Raw genomic sequence first — 22,946 nt, forward strand, 5'->3', positions numbered from 1 at the left:
AGATCAGTTGTACAGTCGTTTTTACGAACTTCATAGGCTTACAAAGCTTCTGGGAAATGCAGCCCAGAACAGTGGCTCCGTGCCAAATTGGACAAATTTCTGCGCGCCAAAAATATCAATCAGACCTTTTTCACCTTTCCAGGCTTCTTGGCAGCAGAAATCATCATAGTTGGGTTAAATGGATACTCCACCCCAAAATGAAAATTTTGTCATTAATCATTTACCCCCATGTCGTTCCAAACCCATAAAAGCTTAGTTTGTCTTCGGAACACAATTTAAAATATTTTGGATGAAAACCGGGAGCTTGTGACTGTCCCATTGACTGCCAAGTAAATTACACTGTCAAGGTCCAGAAAAGTATGAAAGACATCGTCAGAATAGTCCATCTGCCATCAGTGGTTAAACCGTAATGTTACGAAGCGACGAGAATACTTTTTGTACGTGAAGAAAAAAAAAAAGACTTTATTTTGGAGAATATCCACTGAACGCAAACTGCGTATGATAATCTGTGTTAGCCGCGACACAAGGATACGTTTTCTACGTGCATTTAAGCTTTGATTTGAACGAAAACAGCGCATCAGTGCAGCGCGGCTGACACAGAAGAGCGTACGCTGCTTGCGTTATGTTTGTGTTGTAAGAGATGGCACTACGGTGATGCGGAGAGAAAAATTGTTGAATAAAGTCTTTATTTAGGCCTACGTTTTCTTCCCTTACAAAAAGCATTGTCGTCGCTTCATAACGTTACGGTTGGACCACTGATGGTAGATGGACTATTCTGACAATGTCTTTCATACTTTTCTGGACCTTGACAGTGTAGTTTACTTGGCAGTCAATGGTAACGTTACAGTCACAAGCCGGTATTCTATACTCTTTGATAGATCGGTGGTTCATACACACGGCCAGTCTGAGTGACGTCACGATGCAGGTTCAAAAGATTTGCACCCTCGGTTGAATTCTTTATTGAACTCAGTGTGTCTTAAACTGCAGGACGGAAGTTCAGAACCGAAAGTCGAGTGAAGTTTCTTCGTAAAGCTACATTCGGCGAGTATGTGCTTAGGATTTCGCGGGTTGCGTACGCTTAACGCTACGCTTTGTGCCGCGAAGCAGCATCCGGTAACAGGTGTAGTGCCGAAATTTGCACCCTGCCAGATTATGCACCCCCTGGTATTGGTAGGTTTAGGAGTAGGTGTGGGGGAGGGGTTAGGATTAGGGGTGGGGTTGGGATTAGGCAATCAGGTAGTGACTTCAACGAGGGGATGCAGAATCTGGCAGGGGTGAAGAATTCGGCACAACACCGGCACGGAGTGGCAACCGGTTTACTCGTGCACAGCCTTGGATGAGGCGCTAGGCTGGCGCTGACGACCCCCGGGCAAGCACGTGTAGCCGGCCCCTTCCATAACATACAGAACTGGGTGGGGGGAGGGAGCATTTCGTTTTCGTAGGTTGGGGCACACCTTTTATTATCTGAGAAACAGACATTATCCAAAATAATTACAACCCGTATTATAACTGAAATAGACCAGGTTCTATATTAGGCTACAGTATATCACCAATAAAAGACCATTCAACCTTGTGTGGTTTTACTGGGGTGCTAGAGGCCCAAATGAAAGCAAGACCGGTCTAGTGGAGCATCACATATTTCTGTTTATTGTCAAGCATTGTAGCCAATCAAAGACTTTTCTGTTGATTTCTTGAAGGCAATGAACACCGCTCAAAAGTGAAATATGACAAAATGCCCGCATTGATGAGTAGTCACATAAAAGCAGTCGATGTAAGTAAGCACTGTGCATTGTTCTGCACAATTCATCAAATATCACAACTTGTTATTTATTGTTTTCTGTTGGGGAAAATCATGTTTATTAAATAATATTATATTCTTTTTTTTACTGTGGCTCTTTTGGAAAAATGCATTCATCAAAATAGTTAAGTGCTATCCAGTTTTATTAAAGTCAACCTTAACTAAAGATTGCAGTGCAGAGCAATTGTCAGCTCATACTACAGATTTACTATTGCATTGTAGCCTGTGGTCGCATTTTTTCCTTAGACATTCATATATAATTATGGGAACTGGGCTGGCAGAACTATAGAAACTAATTAGGGTGTGTACTTTATTACAGTGTAATTAATTTCACTTAAAATCTGTGTAGATAGCCATATAGTCTTCATATGTTTATGTTTTTGTGCAATTAATTAGCAGCAAATATGGCACTGACCTGTTCAAGGTCTTCTGATGTGGAGGGTGGAGAAAACAGGCTCTGACAGTCTTGTGCAAATGATGTCTTCAGGGTTCCCATGTAACCAGAGTAACCCAGGGCTCCTGTCTGCTGAGAGCTGTGTGTTGGCCCAGTGATTTGTGATTCATAAAAACAGTGAACCGGAGGGGGAAATCTGAGGATTTTATGCCTCTTTGTGTTCCTTCCTCAGGGCATTGCACTTCTCCAAGGAATATTTTATTGACAACACACACAGGTGCATTGCAAAGCATGTACTAAGCGTGCACTGTGTGCAGATATATGCTTAGGAATATTGTGCATTATGTGACCTTTCTTTACACTAATTGGTCTCATTACATCAGAGATCTACTGCTGTTGTTTTTAAGGATTCTTTGGCATTTAGACTAAACTTCCCTCCCCCAATGTAACTGTTGATCGGAGGTTGGAATGTTGGTGTTTATTCATCTTTATGGATATTATGCAACATGCGTGCAAGACCTGTTCGACTTTTCCTGAAGAGTATTTCGTTAGCATGCCTGTAAAAAGCTATTAAATATGCACATAATCACAGTGGATAACAATAGTGTTTCCCCCAAGGATCTCAGAGGGTTTGCATTGCATTATAACATTTATTTGCCTGGCAGATGTCCTTACCTTTGGCAATATGCAGTAATTATATTGTGGCAGCTTATAGCTGCTGTCAAAGCCATATTATTTCTGTATTAGGTAGATAATTTGTCAATCAGAATCTGATTGATTTCAAAACAGTCAGATTCAACAACAATACATCAGAAAACTGAAATGAACAGTTGATCTAAAAATTAGAATTAAAGTTCTAGAATTATTAGCCTAATATATATATATATAGATCATTAAACTATTGTGTTTTTTTATTATTATACGATTTTTACAGTGTATGAAGGTTGAAACGAAATTTAGTTTCAGTTAAAAAAATGTTTAGCGTATATTCAAAATATATTTTGGCCAGAAAATATAAATATGACGGGTTTGGTGACTAAATTTTGACAAAATGTTCATGTTTTGTCTGAACGATCTCTTTACATTTTTAAGAGGTGCCACTTAGCGGCGCTGTTTGCCTGGTTTTGGGCGTTGACTCCTTGTAATAATCAGTCACACATACCACACACAAAAACACATTCCCTGTGGTGAGGCTGATTCAATATTCTACCAGCTGATTTATGCAGAACAATTCTCCACAGGAATGGCTGGAGCCAGAGAGAGGAGGGGGTAAAAAACATCTCAAAAAAGACTGGTAAAAAATAATTATCTCTGGTGTCACTGTAGCAACAATCTTTGAGGCTGATGTCAATGAAATATTGAACAGCACAATCACTTTGAATGTGATCTGAGTAGGGCTGGCGGTGGGTCAGGCAGAGCCACAGGAGCGCGCTCAGAATGTTCCGGAAACGTGGGCTGAATGCAGAGCGTGGAGCGCACCACTGTCTGCAGTCATTTAATATGTCAAAACACTCCTGCTTCTCCTCGTCTGCGAACCTGGCGTCTGCCAGTTTGCTTTTTCTAAACGAATGTCACGTCTGAAAGTATATATAATTAATATCACATTGAATTATTTCTCGTTTTGCTGTTGTGTCCCATGTTCTTCTATGTTTCTTTGTGTTTGGCAATAGCGGCAGAGCGGGGTTTCCTTTAGCTTTGTGTTCTGCACACACTCGCGCATTGAGTTTGTCATGGGCTTGCTGCCAAGTGTAAAAAGCCAGTCGTTCTCATGCACCCGTAGAAGTCTGATTTTCTCGGGTTGCTGTTTAACTTGCTTAACCGCTCAAAGCAAATGGTCAGCAAAAAGTTGCATTTTAGCATCGTCATCATCACATTGACCACGACCTTTTAAAGAGATTTGCATAGAAACAGAAGGTCCATGATGACAAAAGATGCATGCTGATGGTTGTCTTTGAGGTTGCAGATTTAATAACAGGTACAGTGATGGCTGATCCTGAGGAAAAGCTCATTGTATATGCTGACATGTGACCACTGCAGTATGACTATGATATCAGATCTTTATGCCTGCCTTTACCAAGCTTGTTTTTTTTTTCTCTCTCTCAGTGAAACTGAGCTTATGACACACTTTACTTTGACCAATTCTTAAGTAGGTCGAATGAGTTGAGGCGTCCTTGGTGTCTGTCTCAGTGCGCTCTGAAGAACAAAACATGAAGTCTCCTTGACTTTCCTATACTGTGTTTTCAGCCACAGAAATATTTTATTTGCGCCAGCCTCTTTGAACCTTAGATAATTAGCACATTTTCCTATTCAGTCAGGTACATATCAACAGGTATAACATATTGGTTGGATATTTTTTCATAATATATGAACAGTCATCATGGGGTTGCTTCTCAAGGGCACAATAGTCAGAAAGTATTAGTGATAGACACTTTGCAAGATTTGAACTTTTTGTTTAAAGGGGTCATATGATGCGATTTTAATTTTTCCTGTCTCTTTGGAGTGTTACAAGCTCTTGGTGCATAAAGAAGATCTGTAAAGTTGCAAAGACTAAAGTCTCCAAAGAGATATTCTTTATAAAAAGAGTCAACCACATCCCACTAAAACAGCTCATTCTAACACGCCCCCACATATCTACATTATGTGTGAAGATTTGCATAATGCCGCCCAAATGTTCACGCAAAGAAAGAAGGCGTATCTTTTATTCCCTCTGTTGCCGCTGCTGCCATGTCGTGGAGTCGCTGTGTGTTTCACTGTGAAAGCGAAACTACTTTGTTTGGTCTTCCAAAAGAGGACACGACTAGAAATCAGTGGTTAAGTTGTTTCTACAAAGTTGGGCAGTTCAAACTTTGCAAGGACAGTCTGGCGCTTCTGACTCACAGCCTGTAAGTACGTTTTTTATATTTAAATAATTTGCCAATGATGATTCAAATGCGAATTTTGAGCAGAAGAGTAGGCTTGTTTGTTGTTTCTCAGATCACAAATGCAGACACGGTTTTATGTTTACGCAGTGCGGATACGCAACGCAACGTGTAAAAAGACAGTATAAGTCATTATCAGTAATTACATCCCCACTGGATGCAACAAATGCCTCGTTTATAATGGGTTTTATTGGGTTTGTCTCGTCTAGTGATGTCTGGATCGCGAACAAATCTTCTTAGTGAACCGGTCGAACCAGTTCACCAAATCGAACTGAATCGTTTGAAATGGTTCACGATTCCAGTACAGACTTATCCACAAATTATTTAAGTTATTCTGTTAATAAATGTGCCTTACACTCCCTCTTATGCGAAATATCCTGATTTATTCAGTTACTCCTAACAGTACTTTGACTGAACTGCTAAAATAGAACTGATGATGGGATGTGCACAAGCAAAGCAGCTGGACTGAGTCTTGTGCTGCTGGCCTGGAAAACGGCATCATAGTATGTTAAGGGGCGTAACATTTCCGTCACACACTTGAGGGTTTCGGCCTATCACAACATACTGGATAGCTGGCCAATCAAAGCTCACCTCGCTTTTTCAGAACCATGAGCTTTGTAAAAATTGACGCGTTTCAGAAATGCGGGGCATAGAGGAGAAACAATAATGTACATAATACGGAAAATAATGTGTTTTTTGAACCTTAAACTGCATAAACACATTGCATTACACCAAATACACAAAATAATGTTCTGTTTAGCAGCATCATATGACCCCTTTAAGATGAGGATACAGATAATTGTGAACTAATGTAATTTTAGGTAAACTGGGTCATTTTTGACATTGAGAAGTGTATACATATTCAGAAGTTGATGTCTCTTATGCCCACGGATGCTGCCTTTATTTGATTAAAATACTGTACAGTAAACCAGTAATATATTAAATTGTAATATTATTAGTTTAACTAATTAGTTTTATTTTAATATTTAAAATATAATATATTCCTGTGTTGACAGCTGCATTTTCGGCATACATTACTCCATTCTTCAGTGTCATATGATCCTTCAGAAATAATCAGAAATTATAAATTTGTGTTAGTTCACATTTACATATTTTTGAAACAGCAAAAGCATTTTATGACGGATGACAACATGATCACCTCACCTGGTGATGCATGCACAACTAAACAGTAATTTTATATCTATAACCTATAAGTTTATAATTATGCAGGGAAATACAGTGTTAGGTTACCAGGTTAGTCTAACCAGACATTTTTTCAATACATGTAGAGTGTGTGGGCGCCCTTGCGTTCGATATCTCCTGACCACCCTGCATCTCACTGCAAAGGTTACAGCGTGCTCGCTCCACAAATTGATTAAAGGAGAGTCTCACTCAGTCACAGTATAGTGCAAACAATCCAGCACCCATCGATAGGAAAGAGGCAGCCAGGTAAACTACTGTGTTCAGGCAGTGCTTTGAACACAGCACGCATGGCCTTTTCCATTTTCTGTGCCTACTTCTTAACCCCCTGCAGTGCTTCGTCTCTGTTCCTCTGGTATTCGCTGTCAGTCCGTTTCTTATGTTTCTTTCACTGCACTTCAGACTTCTATTGTAAAAACGTACACAGTAACAGTTCTGGCAGCTGTTGCTTTGAATCTTTTATGCTTTAAATCAGAGATAACAGAGCAGAGCAATAAAACAGCTTTAGATCTATTGCAGAATGCATTTATGAATCATGCTGTGGTATTTTTGGAAAATGCCAATTTTTTACAGATTTTATTTATTTATTTAATATTTTTACTTCTAGTCCTTGAATTTCATTAGTTGATATTCAGTACAACAGCACTGGGACTTTTTATCATTTGTATTGCTTCTCCTCGTTTGCGAGTTCCAAACGCACTCAATCTGGGTTGCATTTCCCAAAATCGAGTGATGCGATCTGAGAGAGCAGTAATCAGACCACTATAATAAATGTGTAGTTTATGGACTTGCAATGCTTTTGGAGTAAAAAAAAAAAAAAGCAGCCTATGTATAAGTGGTGGGTATTTTCAGTGCCTTGTTTTGCATGTTACATCGTTATGGTGTAGGTAGGTAATGACAACAGTTTTTACAAGTGAGTTAGTGAACCATTCATTTAACTGATTCATTCAAACCAGTAATTCATTCATGGAGGAATCAAATCTTTATGAATGAGTCATTCATTTATTTAAAACGCACTCTTTTATTCAAAATTAAAACAAGTAATTTTATGAGCGAGTCATTGAATCAGTCACCAAATCGAATCACAAAAATATTTTTATTCAGAAACACCACTTGTGTTTCTTGGAGAGGCGATGTAAAAAATCTGCGCTGGTTTTGTTTGGAATTCATATTATGTTTGTTGGTGACATGGAAACAGACTAAGTAACTGGCAACTGTGTGTGTTAAATGTAAGTTACTCCATTTAAACTTTCCAGCTTGCTATACAAAAGCAACATAGCGCTTGCAATGGAACAGTTTGGTTTGAATATCAGCGTGGCTGTAATTACCTGCAGTTGAATTTCAGTCATATTGAGAACAACAGTATTCTTTCTTGTGTGATATTGCTTAAATATTGTATTATGTTATGCTTGGGCCATAAATCTGCCTACTAATTATTACAGTGACAGTGAGTTGCTGATGAAAGAGTCAGAGTTGTGGTGTATGCAGCAGTAGAAGAGGAAGCATTGCTTGTATGGCAGTGGTATGAATGACATAAATGGAGCTTTCAGCTCAGGGACTGGTAACAGATGGTCTTGGAAAATGAGGTTCTTCTCAGCAGCGCTGACGTGCACTCCCAGGCCCCCACCGCCCCCTATTTCTCTCTTTTCCTCTCATTCTCTCTTTACTGTTTTTCACTTTTCTTTCTCTTTGCAATTTCTCGTGCTTGCTCCCTTTCATCCCCGATGATTTTGCAAAGGTGCAAAAGCCAGAGAACTCATAGGAGTAGTCCTACATTAGATTGCTTTATCCATGCCAATAGAGGTGAAAAGAGGTGCACAGAGGGTGAGGAGAAGACAGAAAAAAAGCGAAGAAGATAAAGAGGGAAATAGAGAGCGGCAAGAGGAGAGATGCTCCTAATGAAGTAGAAAGTACACAAAGATCTGCTGTCTGCCTTCTTAAAATCTCTCTTGCACCTCAAACTGTATTTTTTAAAAATGTTTGTTTTCTCCTAGTCCTGCTGACATATGCAGACAACTATAAGTTAGACTTAGGTTGAATGATTTACCCAAAAAGTGTAAAAAAATATTGTTCTGGTTGATCCCGATCAACCCGACATGGCAGCATTTGCTCAACTAATAGAATACAACTGACAGCTTCCGAAAGTAAAGATTTCATGCATTTTTTACATTGGGCAATTGATTTCGAAAGATAACTTATAAAGCTTTAAAGACGGGCCTACTGTGAGCCACTTGGTTGTTAATCGATATGTGCTTTGTTGAAGCCTTAGTTTTTAAATAATCAAATTCAACGGTAGAATTCATAGTGAAAAACTACTTAGGCCTAAATATTTTTAATGAATGTAAAAAAAATAATAATAATCAACATCTTTAAATTAGCAGTATTTTAAATTTAATTGTGATTTAAAATGCTTCAAAATTATATTTAATTCCCTCATTAAAAACATAAACACAAGTTCACAGTTTTGTACTTGTTTTTATTTTGTCTGACTTTCTTATTTATTTAGTTATTTATTTGCTTCAAATCAAAGTTTGTAATGTTGTGATTCACTATGTAGCTAGTTTGCTCATGGCTTATGTTAGAGTAAACTTACTCTAGCGTTAGTCTAGGATGCGGCTATCTATTTTTCTAGCCAGTTGAAGATGGGGGTGTCCTTCAGCTTTAAAAACCATCCCTTGGTTCTGATATGTGAATTTGTGATCCACATTTGGCATCCTCCAAAATTGCCCTGTATCATCTATTATGCATTAAGTGGTAAACTGTTTCTCTCTTAAGTAGACTAGGGAAATTGACTCATTTATAATGTTCAGACTTTAATGCTCTCCTGTCTTGTGTTCCCTTAAAAACCATTGGTAGATGTAGATGAAAGTACACAGTACACATGTGGTAGAGCTTTTTTTCTGTTGCATCCAGGTTGTTCAAGTCTCAGTGAATATTTATTTGACATCCAACGTACAAATTAGGACCTCATGCCATGGTCTTCTAATACTATTCTCTTTGCTCCAGCTGAACAGAATAGAATTAGAAGAACTGAGAGGTAATAGGTACAATTGCAGATTTATCATGCATGGATTTGTGAGGCTGTTCGGGCCAGTTCTGTCACCTGGGTCCTGGCAGCCATTCTGGCTCTTCCAGACGCAGTTAGCAGATGGTGGGGCTGTGCCTGCCCTTCTCCAGGGGCTTCTGTGGATAGAAAGAGAAACTGAGACAAATGTTTTGCCGCTGTACCTTTGTTACAGACCAGGGACATGCCCTAGCCAAGGAGTGTGTCAATGTCAATGTGTCCATATTTGTTGAAGTGCATCAAACTGTGTGTTGGTTTTTGTCCAGAAAGACCAATGAGATGTCATCCTTAATTCAGCGGCACCTCTTCAAGGGGGATACAAAGTCAGTTCCAGGTTTTGATGCCTGAACACATGGCTTAGCTTGTAATGGTCTTTCACCATTGAGGATTGGCAGAGGTGATTATCGCACTACCTCATGTCAAAGCAAACAATGCTTTGACAAAGTTCTTCCTGATACAACTTGAGGTTTATAAAATTAAAGGGAGAAACAAGATTTATATTCACACATAAAGCACTTGAAACGAGATGGGGTGGATTTGATGGAAATATCAGCACTGAATTAATCACTGGTCTACACGGATCTGTTGTAACTTTTTGTAAAGTTGTTCAGTTGATGTCCTGTTAAATTTAATGAGTGATTTACATAATTTATCAGCAACACTTTATGCTGTGAAACAGACATCTCTATCTTTCACAAAGCAGTGTTTTCTCTATGAACATGTTTAAAAATAGATATATTTCCTTAGTCATTATTTTAAAGACGTAAAATACACCCAAATATAAAAATTCATCCTCTTGTTATTCCAAATCCATATGCTGCTATGTTTTCAGTTGAAAACCAAAGTGGAAAATTTTGAACAATCATTAAATACAAGCTCTAAAAAAAGAGCCACCAGAAGGGCTTCATAAAAGCATCACAAAACAAATCCATCCGACACTTGTACAACTCCTCATAGAATAGTAAAGTGTCCATCAAATGCACATTTTCAAAATTGGTGTGTTAACACTCTTAACGGCAAAATGCAGTTGGTTTTCACATTTGTTTTGGCAAAATGTGGCACATCCAGTCTATTCTCAAGTTTTAAGAACTGATGTGTTAGGTCAAACAAAAACACACCACCAAAATTAAACCTAACCAAAAAGCCCAACTCCTAACCTAACCATAATTGCATATGGGCAAAATACACACACACTATATATATATATATATATATATATATATATATATATATATATATATACACACACACAGTGGGTACGGAAAGTATTCAGACCCCCTTAAATTTTTCACTCTTTGTTATATTATAGTCATTCCTCATTAATGTACACACAACACCCCATATTGACAGAAAAACACAGAATTGTTGACATTTTTGCAGATTTATTAAAAAAGAAAAACTGAAATATCACATGGTCCTAAGTATTCAGATCCTTTGCTGTGACACTCATATATTTAACTCAGGTCCTGTCCATTTCTTCTGATCATCCTTGAGATGGTTCTACACCTTCATTTGAGTCCAGCTGTGTTTGATTATACTGATTGGACTTGATTAGGAAAGCCACACACCTGTCTATATAAGACCTTACAGCTCACAGTGCATGTCAGAGCAAATGAGATTCATGAAGTCAAAGGAACTCCCTGAAGAGCTCAGAGACAGAATTGTGGCAAGGCACAGATCTGGCCAAGGTTACAAAAAAAAAAAAAATTCTGCTGCACTTAAGGTTCCTAAGAGCACAGTGGCCTCCATAATCCTTAAATGGAAGATGTTTGGGACGACCAGATCCCTTCCTAGAGCTGGCCGTCCATCCAAACTGAGCTATCAGGGGAGAAGAGCCTTGGTGAGAGAGGTAAAGAAGAACCCAAAGATCACTTTGGCTGAGCTCCAGAAATGCAGTCGGGAGATGGGAGAAAGTTGTAGAAAGTCAACCATCACTGCAGCCCTCCACCAGTCGTGGCTTTATGGCAGAGTGGCCCGACGGAAGCCTCTCCTCAGTGCAAGACACATGAAAGCCCGCATGGAGTTTGCTAAACAACAGAGAAATAAGATTCTCTGGTCTGATGAGACCAAGATAGAACTTTTTGGCCTTAATTCTAAGTGGTATGTGTGGAGAAAACCAGGCACTGCTCATCACGTGTCCAATACAGTCCCAACAGTGAAGCATGGTGGTGGCAGCGTCATGCTGTGGGGGTGTTTTTCAGCTGCAGGGACAGGACGACTGGTTGCAATCAAGGGAAAGATGAATGCAGCCAAGTACAGGGATATCCTGGACGAAAACCTTCTCCAGAGTGCTCAGGACCTCAGAATGGGCCGAAGGTTCACCTTCCAAAAAGACAATGACCCTAAGCACACAACTAAAATAACGAAGGAGTGGCTTCACAACAACTCTGTGACTGTTCTTGAATGGCGCAGCCAGAGCCCTGACTTAAACCAAATTGAGCATCTCTGGAGAGACCTGAAAATGGTTGTCCACCAACGTTTACCATCCAACCTGACAGAACTGGAGAGGATCTGCAAGGAGGAATGGCAGAGGATCCCCAAATCCAGGTGTGAAAAACTTGTTGCATCTTTCCCATAAAGACTCATGGCTGTATTAGATAAAAAGGGTGCTTCTACTAAATACTGAGCAAAGTGTCTGAATACTTAGGACCATGTAATATTTTCAGTTTTTCTTTTTTAATAAATCTGCAAAAATGTCAACAATTCTGTTTTTTTTTGTCAATATGGGGTGCTGTGTTTACATTAATGAGGGAAAAAATGAACAAATAATTTTAGCAAATGGCTGCAATATAACAAAGAGTGAAAAATTTAAGGGGGTCTGAATACTTTCCGTACCCACTGTATTTATATATATATATATAAACCGAGTCAAATGATATATAATTTTGCCACCTCATGAATTAGTTATGAGACCATGTTGGACTGGTCATTTTTCAATTCTGGACATGAACATATGAACGTAGGCTAGACATGAGTTGTGTGGGAGGGCAAGATTATCTGTAAATAATCACCTAAATGTCAGCCTGTCCATCACACTAGGCTATTTCTGTTATTTTTTGTAGTGGTCACTATGAACTGTTCTGTCGTTAGAACTACATAATGAATCTTCGAAAATGTGTGATAATGTTTTACTTTATTATACTTTAAAAAAATAAATAGTGCTGTCAAATGATTAATTGTATCCAGAATAAACGTTTTTGTTTGCATAATATATGTGTATGTTCTGTGTATATTTATTATGTCTATATAAATACACACAAATGCATGTATATATTTCAGAAAAATATATTATGTTTATATATTAAATATATTTATTTATAATATAAATTATATTATTATGTAAATACATGTAAATATTTTCAAAATATATACTGTATGTATGTGTATTTATTTATACATAATACATATACACAGAACACACACATATAAATAAATAAAACAGTCTGTGAGAAGGGTTGGAACAACATCATTTTCATTTGTGCATGAACTGTACCTTTAAGAGCTAAGGATGTGTTATTTTATTTGAACATTTAGCTACTTGTTTTATGTGTGTTGCTGCTGTTCTAAGCAGCAGTCTGTTGTATCGGCATCACTACCTCTACATTGTGTCAGTTGCTAGGTACTAATATGTAAAATGTGTTGCCTTTAACCCCCCTCAGGACCTGGCAAATGATTTGCTTCAGAGGCCATGTAGGGTTGCTAGAATTCTAATCATGTGTGCTGAATCCCAAGCTCGGCGCAGGCTGCGATTCTTCCCAAACACAAAGAAAAAAAGCATGAGGCATGAAGAAAACAACCCCAATATCCCCCACAGACCCCGGCACATCTCTCACTCCAAGTAGATACATATGCTGGTGTTGCTACAGAGCAGCTTTGATGCTTTGGGTCAGGAGATCATTTCCCCCTTCCTCTCTCTCAGTTTTGAAATGAATGTCTGAGTGCATGTCTTTCAATCGTGCATCTTATTTCTTTCTTTCCTTCAGACCTACATTTTCCCATTTCAAGCCTCTCCTGGTGCACTGTTGAAAAGAAATGTGTTTCGTGTGTTAGTGTGTGCGTCTTACCCGCTTGATTGTGCTGGAAAACAGTGTGAATGAGATCGCAGCATGCAGCGGACAGGCAGCATCTGCACTGTAAAGGACTCTCCTGGCTCCCACTGATGGCACGTCCATGCTGTTTTCATGCGGAGAGAGGGAGTGACTGAGGAGTCATGGCTTCAGCAGGGCCAGCAGATGTTCAGATCACTAAAGGAGGTTGGGGTGGACTGAGAAACAGGCTCTGGTGGTCCAGTTAGAATGACAAATTTGATTCCCTGGATGAGGGCCCACATTTTGTTGAACAGATTGGCGAGCGGTGGCGTGATTGGACGGTGTGTGGACTGATTATGTAACGGACTAATCCAAGAACAAATTTTGTGCTCTCCATAATGATTGGGAAGCCTAGTGATGGGCTTCTAGGAGAACGATCTCAAACCAGAGCTTTAACGCATGCATCAGTGTGTTCTCTTATCTGAGTTGAGGCTGTTGTTATCACACAGGCTGGCACCTCCGGTCTTCTGTCACTTACCTGTGGCTGATTATCTCCAGGCTAATCAGAGGCCGAGGACTGACTGAAAATGATTCAATCAGCTGTCAGGGATTAAGCCATCTTCATTCAACCCAGTAAGGGCTGTATCAAGCTTTGTTTTGTGTACAAATACTCCCTCCTAATGGTTTTTATTTCACAAGATCACATTGATTGTGAACCACTTTGGCTCCTGAATCATTTGTAGTGTTCAGTTCATCTTTTTTATTTTTGACAAAATACCATAATATTAGTTCATACGATGTGCTATATTCCTAGTCTTTAATTTTTTTTTTTTTTTTAATTTTTGTCATAATACTATATTTGGTGTTCAATTTATGTAGTTTATTTTTAGTTTTTTGTATGTTGTGAATCAGCAGATTCACTTTATTTGATTTTTTTTAAATGATTCATTGATTTTGCTGTCTGCTTAGCAGCTCACAAGAAGATGTAATTATCTGTGAATAGCGGCTTTTATGATAAAGAGGAGTATGCATGCGTTTTCTCATTTGCATTTTACAAAAAATCACATAGGGTTGAAACAAGAATGACTGTATAAATTCTGTAATTATTCAATTCAAATGCTTCAAATAATGACAGATTTTCCCTCGTTGAGTGAATTGTTCCTTTTAAGTATTCCTTGAGGCTTCCTTAAGTGCATTTTAGTGAACTCAGAATGTGAAAATTCCTCACCCCAAAGAATAACCTCTAAAAAAAGTGTATTTTCAAGCATTTCTGTATTTGTATGCCAAATGGTTTTTAATCAAATATGAAATAATTTCATTACTGTGTGAACAAAATCTCATTCATTAAATGTGGAGATAAAAGGGCTTCAGAATTGGCTTTCAGATCCAATTAAATGTTCCGCTTTTTGTGCCATGTTTAATTCATAGGTGTGGGGGTTGCTTCTTTGTTGCATGGTAAACTATCATTTGCAAAATTCAAGTCATATGACAGTAGCCCCTTCGGTCATAAATTTTGCATGCATGATGTAAGGTGCACGTTCATGCAAATTCAGTAATTTCAGTGCACTAATATGTGTTAGCAAATATGATTTATCAGTAATGGATGCTATTATTTTTGCTGGGCAATAAATCACTGACTCCAGAATGATTTATTTGTCAAGTTTCTGATGCATTTTGCCTCTTACCAACAAATTACAGGAAACTAACAAGAGGGGGCGCCAGTAAAACAAACTAGTTAAATGGGTAATTTTCTTTTGAAAGTTAAAAACTGTTTATGCTCATTTGTTTAGAGTAACTGAATAAACTTGAAACACATCTATGATTCAGTAATATGATTCTCATTAAAAAGTTAGAAAATTATGTATCAAGATGTATTCAACATGATAAGCACAAGCAACAACTGTTTTCATATTTGTTGAGCATGAGTATGCATTTACATGACTTTCAGGTTGGTAGTTTTATGTATGTTATATGAATGTATATTAAAGACGCCTGCAAATGGCACTGATGTGTTACTGTGCATGGATGTCATTGCAGGTCTAGGCCCATGCGTTCCCAGGATCCATTTCAACATTAGGCTGTATCACTGAAAGTATAGCCTGTGTTCTGACCGTCAGGCAGGTGTCATTACTGCACTTCATTTGCAAGGTAAGTGACTATGTGCTGTGACAGTGGTGGAATTAGTAATGCGCTCCCGCTGTCATTTTTATCAACAGGGCCTGCAGGGAGGATGTGATAAAATGGATATTCCTCCCTCTGCATTAATACCCTCTGCCCCACTTTCAATTCCATTTACTTACCCGAGCACAGAATGAGGAATTTTACTATCGATTGGCAAGAGGAGAGGCAGATTCTTGCACTAACGTGTTGATTTTAGTGCTGGAAAACCTCACATCTGCTGGATTAGAGGATATATATGGAAAATAATATATTTCATTTTATTGCTGTTTTTTTCTCGTCATGTTATTAGGACCAGAGGATTGTGTGGAGTAGAAAGATGTGGTTCCAGCACTTCTGTTTGTCCATGAATGAAAAATTGAGAAGAGGAATCTCATAATACACATCATCAGAGATTCCATTGTCTCATTTTATTGGATAGACTGGGGCTAGTTGTCACACTTACTCCAGTGAATATTTCTTAGGATAGGGTTATTTAAAAAAAAAAAAAAAAAAAAAAACCTAAAGCTATTTAGCACTGCTGTTATTATCCAGGAAAAGGGTAATATGCAGGTTAACTATATGGGGTAAGTTGTCACAATTGAACCTTCAATTTAACTATTCAAAAGTTTGGAGTTTTGTTTTAAGAGATTAATCATTTTATTTAGCAAGGAAGACATTTATAATGTTACAGTTTCTATGTATTTCAAATAAATGCTGTTGTTTTGAACTTTCTGTTCATCAAAGAATCCTGAAAAAAACTGTATCATGGTTTCCACAAATATATTTAGCAGAACAATGGTTTTCGACATTAATAATAATAAGAAATGTTTCTTGAGCACCAAATCAGCATATTAGAATGGTTTCTGAAACATCATGTGACACTGAAGAAGGTAATAATAACTGCTTAAAATTCAGCTTTGCATCGCAGGAATAAATTACATTGTAAAATATATTAAAACAGAAAACAGTTATTTTAATAACATTTCACAGTATTTCTATTTTTACTGTATTTTTGATCAAGTAGATGCAGCCTTGTTTCAGCATAAGAGACTTCCTTCAAAAGCATTAAAAATGTTCCTGATTATTGAACGGTATACTGTATATTTATTATTATTGCAAATATTCCTATAATTGTGTAAATTAAATATTTGATAACTTTAACCATTAACCGGACATTTATTAAAAAATACCCCAATTTTTTAATTATTGTATTTTATATTGTTGAAATTTTACTTTAAAGGATTTACAGAAATTATTGTAATTTAAGGACTGTTTGAAACCAACTTACATAATAACTGCTATTAAACAAAAACATACATTTGCATAATTGAATTTGGAATTGGAGATACATTTCTTGTGACAACTAGCCCCAGTCTCACATGTGTGTTTGAGTGATGCTACTATAGATCAGCATTAGAGGCCAGTGATGCTGTTTAGCAGACACAGCTGCAGCTTACAAGCTGGGTGCGGGAAGCAAATCAATAGCCATTGACCTTACGGTTCCTTTTCTGCTGGAGTGACTGACCACAGAACAACACAAGCTATTTCGCACTATCCTTGTGTTTAATATGCAGCCATTTGTCATTCGTTAATGGGAAAACATCATTTATGAATCAAAACGTAAATGTAAATGTAAAACGAGGAATTAAAAGCTTTGTTTTAATCAAAAAATGTGCACTGTGCCATAGTGAGGTTCACATCAGAGCGCAGTTATAAATGAATTAAATGGTGAAAAGCACTGTTTATATATGCATGTGATGTGGGGATAGATAGATGGGAGGTCAAACTCCTGACTACTTACTTACCATTCAATTATTCATGACAAAATGTTAAAATACATCGCCGGTCATATTTGGATTTGACAGCGTCTGTGAACACTGTCCGCCCAGACTGGGACTGGAGCATCAGCTGCGGACAGAGCTGTGGATGAAATGCTTTGGGGATTTAAACTGGAGACCATGGTCTCATAACTCTCTGCCATATGCACTGCAATATTCAACATTTATGAGGTTATGATTCATGAGCTGGCAAACACACGGGTCACTCTTGTTTCTTCAAAAGCATCAGAGAAGTGTGGCGTTTTCACGATGTGAGTCTAGAGGCCTCACAGGAAGCAAAACCCCAGATTATTTTCTATATTACAGGTGATTTTTTGTGAATATCCTGGCCACACTTGTCCAGTCATTATTCACTGAAAATGTTGTCATTAATAATATCTCTTAGCTGGACCTTAAAATGAACTGATAAACAAATCAGAATGATTCAAAAGTTAGAGGTCAAGTCATGATTTTTAAGTTCACCAAGGCTGCATTTATTTGATCAAAAAATCCAGTAAAAACAGTAACATTGTGAGATATTATAGTTGTAAAAAACTTCTTTCCTTTTGGATATATTTTAAAATATTAAAATGTATAATATATTATATATATGAAAATATATAATATTTTACAGTGATGGCAAAGCTGAGTTTTTTTAGTGGCTATTACTCCAATTTGTAGAGTCATGTGATTCTTCTGATGCTGATTCGCTGATCAAGAATAATTTCTTATTATTATCAATGTTGAAAACAATTGTGCAGCTTAATATTTTTATTTATTTATTTTGTGGAAAGTGATAAATTTTTCAGGATTTATTGATGAATAGAAAGTTGAACAGAACAACATTTTTTATATATATTTTATTTTTTGTAACATTACAAATGTCTTTGCTGTTACTTTTGATACATTTCATGAGTCCTTGTTAAAAATATAAAAATATTTTAAAAGTAAAAATATAATATAGTATAATTAGTGGTGTCAAATGATTAATCATGATTAATAGCATACAAAATAAAAGTTTTTGTTTGAATAATATATGTGTGTGTGTTCTGTGTATATTTATTATGTACATATGAATACACACACATGCATATATATATTTCAGAAAAATATATTATGTTTATATATTAAGTATATTTATAATATAAATTATATGAATATAAATATAGACATGTAAATACATGTAAATATTTTCAAAATATATACTGTATGCATGTGTATTTATATATACATAATAAATATACACAGAACACACACACATATATTAGGCAAACAAAAACATTATTTTTATGCGATTAATTGTGATTAATCATTTGACATCACTAAATATAATATAATATCATAATGTAATATAAATCTCTAGTATTGTAAATCTTTTATATAATAAGAGATGGAAAATCATGAAAGAACTGTAATAGTTCTGTGAACTGTCCCTTTAATTGGCCAATGTAAATTAGTTAATAGGAACACAAAAAAAATAAATAAGAAACTTCCACTTGTCTGAGTTCCAACAGAAGTACAACAGACCTGAGTTATGACAAAAGTGCACCTTGTACATTCTTAATGGATCTGAAATGTATGCATGATTTAGTGCCTGCAGGCATTACTATTTCAGGCACAACAACTGACGATTGGAATCCCTGTGGAGAGCATGTTCATCCTGCATGAGATTCTTCTGGAAAAAAAAATATCAGAGTTGTAAAACAAAAAATCTTGTGCTTTTGCAGAAATCAGATCAACCAAAGACAATGTTCAGTAATTAGCGGTATTATCACTCCAGCGTTGTGACAGTCAGCGCGTATATCCAGAGAGAACTGTAGGTGTCACTCCTGACACAGAATGGGGCCGGGGCCATTCAGTCGGAGCTGTCATTCCGAGTCAGTGAGCTCTGTCTTGCTGAAGAGGGCCCCAGTCAGATGTTCACTATGCATGCTGCATTGTCTGCTTGCCTGTTCGATAGGGCTGGCAGCAAAAGGTGACATCTGGTGACTAATGTGCTCCCATGTTCCCCCTCTTCTCTGGGCGGCAGATGCTCTGCACAGGCAGATAGGAAGAGAGGGTGGGGGAGCGGGGAGAGCCTGAGATGGACAGGCAGTGGAACGCGTGTGTGTAATAAATGCAGGCTTTTGTAGTGCTTTCTTGCAGCTGATCTGTTGGTGGCTGGTGAAGAAAGAAAGGAAACAAACAATTAGCATGTTGAACACTAGTAGATCTAAAACTGGTTCAGATATTTTGGATGACAAGTTATTTATAGCCAAAACAGTAATAATAAATAGACTTCTTAAAATCAGTATTTGATGAAAATGTCTTGTTTTGACAAATCTGCCATAACAAAACAATTTGAATGTGAAAAGGTTATTTCCTTAAAAAGCATTGTTAATCAGTACTCTTTGTTTTTGGCTCATTTCCCAGTTTAAATATCTAAATAACCTTAAAACTAAATTCAATTGCTTGAGAGGCACACTTTTTGTTGGTAATTTCTTGTTTTTAGAGTTTATATCTTTAATTAACACTTGGTGCAAAAAAATAAAATGTCAAGATATAATTATTATATAATAGTTTTTTTTGTATGTATTTATTTGTATTACATAATATCACAATTTATTAATTTAGTCATTTATTCATTTATTTCTTCATTCACTATAATGTATATTTATTTTTATTTATTTATATATTTATTTATTTGTTTTCAGTTTTCTTAAACTGCCTGGGTTTTTAATTTTTATTTCTTGGCTCTATTTTATGGTGTATATATAATTTGATGTCTTTGTGTGTGTGTGTGTGTGTGTTTTTACACACAAAGACGTCAAATAACCCAAACTTATCCAGCTTATCAGCCGTTGTTTCATGCCAAAAGCTGAGACTTTCATTATTTTATAATGATTTTTTTATTTTATTTTATTTTATCCAGACATTTAAATATGTTAAATATTTGATCTTATTTATTTGGATATTTTTGTTTGTATTTATTTTTATGACTGTTCTAATTATTTTATTTCAGTGCAGTTCTTTTGCGCTTCCTTGAATTCTCTTGGATCTACTTTGCTGCGGTCGTTCTGGGATACGGCTCAGTCTTTAGGTTTAATGCCGTCTGGAGATTTTGTTTCAGCACATCTTAAAGATAACACTTCCATGGAGCTTCTTCAGTCCCTACACTACCACATATTCCCATCACGCCATGTCACCCAGACAGCTGTGCTTAACCTCCCTCTGGCCTTTTTGCACAGCTGCAAGTGGGCTCTTTTACCCCTGTCTCACCCATGAGTGGGCCTGCGAATGCGAGTACATGTGACAGAGGAGTGGACAGCTCCCATTCTGCTTCCTAACAGCCCTTGTTGTTTCTTCGCCACTCAGAGACTCACAGCAGAAGTTCACACAATGCCACGCTGTGTCAGACGGGCCAGAGCAAAACTGTGCTGTTTCTAGACAGCCTCCAGCGTAAAACAAACACAGACTGATGGGAACAGACTGATGAAATGTCTCCATTATGACATTATATTTTCTTGAGAAGCCGTGGTTTTGTAAGATCCACGTCTATCATGGATTAAAGCTTGCAGAAATAGCATATGTTCCACTCAGTATTGGTGATAGTCTCTCTTGTTGTCTACACAGGGGTGATTGAACTGCCTTTATGCTGATATGGCGATTCATACATTCCACAGGAAGAAGTTATTAAAATCCCTTTCATTTTAAGCTATATTGCCCTGTCTTTCCAGAGAAAATACCCGTCCTCTTTGAGATGAAAAATCTGCAGAGAGAAAATGAATTGGCAGGTTGCTTCCCCCGGGGTCTCCTCTATCAGCTAGTGCAGTGGGTGACAAAATGCAGCGCATGTGTTCCCAATACAAACCTTATTCCATCTGTGGCCCTATCAGCCAGGAAATGACATATTTATCAGAGCAGTGTGGCCTCGCAGGCAGCAGAAAGCATAGAGGCTGCTGACTGTGAAATCTCCCAGAATTAACTGGGGCTGTCCTTTTCTCCCTCCACATTACTGTTCCCTGAGGGCCTTGGCGGTTCAAAGTATCCTGCGTCAGATTGCTTTCCTATTTGTTGTGCTGCATACAATTGATAACATTTGTTTTGACCAAATAAATGCACTAAAATAATAAATGCTTTCGTTTAAGCATGCAAAACTGTGCTGGAAAATAAAGAAGTCACTGGACCAACTGTAATCTTTTGCTATCTGAATTATTTCATCAAACAAATGTGTAAGTAAGACGTGGAATGAAAAGACATGCAAAGTGTTGCAGGAATTGTTGAGATGAAAGATCTAGCACTGAGATTGAATAAACCATTAAACCATGCCAGGGACGAAACTGTATGCTATCAGTGCTCAAGCATTTTAAAACAGCCTGAGGAAATTGTTTCTAATATTGTCGCAGGTTTTTTTTTTGTTTGTTTTTTTTTTCTCCAGGAAACTTATGCATGAGAGCCTAAAACAGAAAACATGTATTTTTGGACCATGATGTTGTTAGACTGCAGCTAAATGGTTTAAAATTGTTGCATAACATTGAGTGGCATGATGAAATGTTTATGCACTTATTTTAGTAAGTGAACTAAAAATCCTAAATAAAAATATAGAAAATAAAAAAATAAATAAAGACCATGGCTATTTAATTTTTTAACATTTTAATTTCAATTAAATATTTTACATTATAAAACAGCTGTGCATTACTTCTCCTGCACTGAACTGTGAATCATTTAGATGCATCTCAGAAATAGTTCACAACTGTTTATTATTCTACAGTTCAATACAGACAAAACTGCCAATCCTAAATAATGGCTTAGTTGTTTTTTTGGTTTGTTTTTACACACAGTTATGTAAGTGGTGGAATGAGGTGGAGGTATGTAAACAGATGTGGTGTCAGTGTGGGGCGCAGTGCCAGGGGTGTGTGCATGTGATTTTCCTGTGTGATCAACAACAAACAGACCTTACACACATCTTACACACAGAGTCACACATGCCACAATGTCAGTCCAAGTTCATTCCAATCATGGTGACTGTTATGTCAGTCTATACTTAGTTTATTTCCGTCTGTGATGTAGCAGAATAAAACAAAAGACAACAATACAAACACACTCAAATGCATTCTGAATAGCATGAATCTGCATTATTGTGATACACTCTTAAAGGTTCCAAAAATGGGTTTTTGCAGCGAAACAAATAAAATTATTGGCGTGCAGAATATTTGAATTATCTAAATGATCTATTTTCCACTATAAAGAACCTTTTGTGCAATGGAAAGTTTCCATGGATGTGAGAGATTCTTCATGGAGCCATCAATACTGATAAAAATCCTTTATTTGTTAGAGTGTATTGTTTGGTTTTCAAGGGCATTTAGATGGCTGATGGTTTTGTGAAGTGTGACACCTTTGGAAATTGGATATTACTGAAAAGCCGCCATTGCTTAATGTCTGCTTAGGGGCGACTGGCCACTAGTGAGCTGTACAGTATATTTTAATCAGCCAAGAGTACACAACGTACAGAATAGTCACTGAATGTGACCCGTTTTCTTGGCTAACAATGGGAATCTGATTAAATGGACGTTAACTCGCAGAGCAAA

The 22,946-nt window shown here is 37.2% G+C and overlaps 1 long non-coding RNA gene across 1 annotated transcript; it reads left to right on the top strand.

Annotated features, from left to right (window-relative positions):
• Positions 1-3,356: 3,356 nt before the first annotated feature.
• Positions 3,357-21,886, top strand: LOC122139445. Its single transcript, XR_006156302.1, has 3 exons — positions 3,357-3,486; positions 15,440-15,550; positions 20,381-21,886. It is a non-coding gene; the product is annotated as an uncharacterized LOC122139445 (long non-coding RNA).
• The last annotated feature ends 1,060 nt before the right edge of the window (positions 21,887-22,946 follow it).

This window comes from Cyprinus carpio, chromosome B13 (assembly GCF_018340385.1).
Source record: "Cyprinus carpio isolate SPL01 chromosome B13, ASM1834038v1, whole genome shotgun sequence".
NCBI lineage: Eukaryota > Metazoa > Chordata > Actinopteri > Cypriniformes > Cyprinidae > Cyprinus > Cyprinus carpio.